Here is a 5,923-nt window from a genome sequence, read left to right as displayed (position 1 = left end):
TAAACATTCACCCTAAGCTGAAATAAACTAACGAAAGAGGGGGGGGGTAGTGTCAGATAAACCACCCTGATGTTTGGAAAGACCATAAAATAATTTGTTACTTAGGCCATGTAACATACCAAATAGTCGAGCTGTTAGCTGAATGTACGATCAGACCAAACCGGTTTCATAGACACAAGGACAAATGACGGGAGACAGAATGTATTGGACTTGTATGATTTGCGTCAAATATGGGTACATCAGGGGGGTGGGGGTAAGGTTAGGTTATTAACCCATTTCTGAGATATATTCTCCCCCCCCCCTAATTTGCAAATATATAGCCCAAATTATACTATTGTATAAACTAAAGTATTATATTTACATCATGTTTTGGTGTATTTCATTATGATTAACGTAACTACACTTCTTGAGTGTGTTAGGTATAATACATAAGTACCAGTAATTTTCTTTCAAAAGGCCACAGACTAATAGAACCAATTTTCGATGATTTTTAAGTTAATCCCCCCCCCCTAAAAAACGAACCAAGAGCCTGTGTATGTACCTGCAGTCCTTTGAGTCTGCAAGGCTATCAAAATATTCAACACCAGACTTTAGAATAACATCAAAAATTATTACCTTACCCTTTTGTATTATCGACACCGTTCTTTATAGGTAGGAATTTTTTCATACACTTCAGTAACAATTTTATCCTTATCTTTTGACATAGATTCTTGAATGACTTCCATTTCTGCTCATCAAATTCATGGAAAACGTTTTAAATACGTATTTAAATTGCGCATTAAAACCCGTGTTGTCTGTGCCCAAAGAACTGGGAACTAATTAAAAGTCAATAGCTAAGTTCATGAATGTGAAATCATCATTGATGACTGTCACAAAAATATTTTCCCTTTACTGTGCTGACTGCATAGATGACTGGAACAGTTACATCCGCAGGACTTTGCTTCTTAGGGAATTCCAATTTCGTCAGCAATAGTTACAGCTTAGGGGTATAAGCCTAGAGAAGGAAACATGTTAAGAAAACATTTCATAATATGCACAATAGCTGTAGCAAACACCTTTTGCATGGATCCCCCCTATACTTTACCGCCAACCCCCCTTCCCCTAAAAAGCAAATATATAGTCCAAATTATAAAAAACCAATGCATTCTGTCACCCATCACTTGTTTTCCCGGTTGTTCTTTTAAACAGTTAATTCAATTAATAAGTACCAAGGTATGAAACAAGAGAGACGCATTGGGGGAATAGAGGGGAAATATATAATTTCGACTGTATATTTACACATTAAGGAGGGGGGAGGTAAAATATAGGGGGGTTCCATGCAAAATCTGTTTGCTACAATTGTTATGCATATTGTAAATTGTTTTTCTTATCATGCTTCCCTTCTCAAACATGTTTCCTTCTTAAATCGTAAGTTAAAAATACCTCATTTTTATAATCTTTCAGAATTAAACCCTCGCCCCCACTCCCGGTCCCCACCCATCTGGTCGGAATTTGAAATTAGAACTTTATAGCACAAGATCCTTCTAAATATCAAATTTCATTAAGATCTGGTCACCCTTTCGTAAGTTACAAATACCTCAATTTTTCAAAATTACCTCCCCCCCTCCCAATTTCCACCAAAGAGAGCAGATCCGGTCCAGTTATGTCAGTCACGTATCTTAGACAGGTTTCTATTCTTCCTATCCAGTTTCATCCTGATCTCACCCGCTTTAAGTATTTTCTAAGATTTCCGGTCCCCCTCAACTGCCCCCCCCCCCCCCAATTACGTTTGATCCGGTTGAGATTTAAAATAAGATATCGGAGTTACGAGGTCCTTCTAAATATGAAGTTTCATGAAGATCCGATCACTCCTTCGTAAGTTAAAAATACGTTATTTTTCTTATTTTTCAGAATTACCCCCCCCCCCCCCCGCAATTGAGCGGATCCGTTCCAATTATGTAAATTACGTATGCAAGACTTTTGCTTATTTTTCCAACCAAGTTTCATCCCAATCCCTCCAATCTAAGCGTTTCCCATCATTTTAGGTCTCCCCACCCCAAACTTCCCCCCAATGTCACCAGATCCGGTCAGGATTTAAAATAAGAGCTTTGAGCCACGATATCCTTCTAAAAATCAAATTTCATGGAGATCCAATCACCCGTTCGTAAGTTAAAAATACCTCATTTTTTCTAATTTTTCAGAATTAACCCCCCCCCCAACTACCCAAAAGAGAGCGGATCCGTTCCGTTTATGTCAATCATCTATCTAGGACTTGTGTTTATTTTTCCCACCATGTTTCATCCCCGATCCCTCCACTCTAAGTGTTTTCCAAGTTTTAGGTTTCCCCCTCCCAACTCCCCGCCCCCATCACCAGATCCGGTCGGGATTTAAAATAAGAGCTCTAAGACACGATATCCTTCTAAACATCAAATTTCATTGAGATCCGATCACCCGTTCGTAGTTGAAAATACCTCATTTTTCTAATTTTTAAGACTTACTCCCCCCCCCCCCCAACTACCCCAAAGAGAGCAAATAAGTTCCGATTATGTCAATCATGTATCTGGGACTTGCGCTTATTTTTCCCATCAAGTTTCATCCCGATCCCTCTACTCTAAGTGTTTTCCAAGATTTTAGGTTTCCCCCCTCCAACTCCCCCCAATGTCATCAGACCCAGTCGGGATTTGAAATAAGAGCTCTGAGACACAATATCATTCCAAACATCAAATTTCATTAAGATCCAATCACCCGCTCATAAGTAAAAATACTTCATTTTTTCTATTTTTCCGAATTAACCGGCCCCTACTCCCCCCCCCCCAGATGGTCAAATCGGGAAAACGACTATTTCTAATTTAATCTGGTCCGATCCCTGATACACTTGCCAAATTTCATCGTCCCTAGCTCACCTGGAAGTGCCTAAAGTAGCAAAACCGGGGACTTTAGGTTTTCCCCCCTCCAACTCCCCCCAATGTCATCAGATCCGGTCGGGATTTAAAATAAGAGCTCTAAGACACAATATCATTCCAAACATCAAATTTCATTAAGATCCAAGTACCCGCTGATAAGTTAAAAATACTTCATTTTTTCTATTTTTTTGCGAATTAACCGGGCCCCCACTCCCCCCCAGATGGTCAAATCGGGAAAAACGACTATTTCTAATTTAATCTGGTCCGGTCCCTGATACGCTTGCCAAATTTCATCGTCCTAGCTTACCTGGAAGTGCCTAAAGTAGCAAAACCGAGACCGACAGACCGACAGACCGACAGACAGACCGACAGACCGACAGAATTGGCGACTGCTATATGTCACTTGGTTAATACCAAGTGCCATAATTAAGCATATAATGGAGGTTATCACCTTTCAATACCTCAGTCTTCAAGCTAAAGTTTGTTAATATTTTTCAAAAAAGCTTCTTATTGTTTTAATTAAACAGCCCTTGTGTTTCAGGGGTCGTTCTTAAAGATTGGAACAAAAAATCCAACTTTAGCGTAGAAAAAAAGGACTGAGAAGGGAGCAACTTCCTTCAGATACGAATATTTTCTATTCACTTTAAGTTTTGATGTTGCTTCTTGGTTACAGTTGAAAACTTTAATTTAAGTCATTTTTTTATTTAATTTCTTATTGTTCTTAAATAATACCAGGAAATCTGGCTCCCCCCTCCATGGAAAATTCCTTTCCCCCACGGAAATTACCTCCGTTGAAAGTTCTTCCCACATAACATAGCATCTCCGTACCAAAAGAATTCCCCCAAGAAAATACCCTTCTACTCTAAATACCTCCCGGAAATTGTTTTGTGGACGATTCCACGTAAAAAATTTTCTTAGAACACATTCATTTGAAAAAGGCTTAAATTTTTGATGGTTTTTCAAATCATGCCGGAAATCCGGTCCTCCGTGGAAAAAAGATCCCGAAAGAAAAAATCCTGATGAAAAATTCACAAACCTTAAAAACAAGAAGAAGAACAAGGAATTCTTTTCATAAGACAGTGGAAATCTAAATTGAATGAATATTTCCCTTAACATCTCCACACGTAAAATTGATTAGACAAAGAAAAAGTAAGAAAAATGAATATAATTTCCTAGACATATTCTGACCAAATCCTCCAGTGTAAAGTTTCCCCTGGAAGGTTTACCTGCTCTAATCTTCCCTGCATAAAATTATTTCCGAGAAAAATCCCGGCATCGAAAACAACCCCCCTCCAAATTTCAGTATGCTTCGCAATAACAAATACTATAGGTAGACAATGGGCGAATTTCCTGACTTACGGACCTTTCCCCAGGGGGTTTTGGGGGTCATATTATCTCCAAAGGCACACTTACTGGGACCTTTCAACTGTGCTGAGCAAAATGGTTATCTCAAAATTTTGATCGGATGACTTTGAAAAAAAAGGGCGTGTTCCCAATATTTCCAATAAGTTCTCCAACATTTCTTGGTCACTTAAAAAGGGCACCAAAACGTTTCATTTCTGCTAAAATAAGCCCTGTCCCAAGGACAAATGTTCTAGGACTATTTTTTTTATATGTTCACCCCCTGGAAAAAACAACAACAAGTAAACACGCATATGTGATGTTTCGACCAATAAAAAAAAAAAAAAACTAAATTCCATATTTTTATAGGTGGGAGCTTGATACTTCTACGGTAGGGCTCTCTGATACGCTGAATCTGATGGTGTGATTTTCGTTAATATTCCCTCGGTTTTCGGGAGTGTTTTTCCGCTTTTTTGAAAATCCAGAGAATTTTTTTCAGGCTCGTAGCTTTTGATGGGTAACACTAAATTGAATGAACCTTATGAATTGAAATCAGCAGAATCATTCAATTCTTTAAATATGTGCATTGATGTCAAAATTCCATTTCTTAGGAATTAGGAACTTGCTATTAGGATTAGGAATTAGAATTTAGGAGCCTGCTAATTAGAAACCTGCCTAAGACCGTAGGTAGTCGTGCCTTGCTTACCTCTCACTCCAAGCAATCTAATGGTCCTATGTCAATTTTAAATTTTTGGTCAACCTGCCTGAGACTCTAAGCAGGCATGCCTTGGTAAAAGATAATAAACAAGTATTGGGTCCAATAAGAGAGCCACACTTACTCCCACCGTTGACCCGATCCATTTAGCCAAGACATATCTATTAACAAATGAACTAACATCATTTTATACAATCCTAATAAGGGCGGGGGTGTGTTAATGGCAGAATTACCTTTCACTCAATTGGGCTATCTGTCTTGGCTTTTTCTACAATTATCCATGACTTGATTCCCACAACTATTCAATATTAATTCAAAATAATAATTAAACTTAAGGAGCGTAATGCGGAAAAAGTACTTTGAGCTTAATAAAAGGTAGACTTTTGAAAAGTATAGCAGCAAAAAATTGGTATGGGGATGTACGAAAATCTAAATTATCAAGGCTTAGAAACGTAGTACGGAGAAAAGTAGGTTGAAATCATTAAAAGGAAGCCTTTCGAAAATTACGGTGATAACAAGTTTGCTTGGGGGTGTGTGCAAATCTAAATAATTTAAGTTTATTATCCTATACGGAAAAAAGTGTTTTGAAATTAATAAATGGCAGGCTTTTGGAAAGTATAGTGTAAAAAATTTCTATGGGGGTGTACGCATAAGCTGCCCTCCAGTCACTTTTGACTTTTAAAAAGGCCACTAGCTCTTTCAATTTTCAATAGAATGAGCCTTTTTTGAAGTTTCTACGACAACATCTTTGGTACGGAGTGAAAAACGAAGTGAATAATAATAATGTTGTCCCCATATCGCTGAATTCAACCTGAAATATGTCAATTTGTATATTCTAACTGATTTCAAAATTTGAAAGTTTCACGATTATGGCCCAAATTTTCCTTTTTTTTAACAAAAGAATTTTGGGGGTGGGGGTATTTTTGTTCCGGTGTTATTTTTGTAATTGACAAGAATATTAAGGCAAAATAAAGCGAACTTGAAT

The sequence above is a fragment of the Artemia franciscana genome, chromosome 9 (genome assembly GCF_032884065.1).
Source record: "Artemia franciscana chromosome 9, ASM3288406v1, whole genome shotgun sequence".
NCBI lineage: Eukaryota > Metazoa > Arthropoda > Branchiopoda > Anostraca > Artemiidae > Artemia > Artemia franciscana.
The sequence above is the reverse complement of the archived record's forward strand: the minus strand, read 5'-3'. Positions refer to the sequence as shown.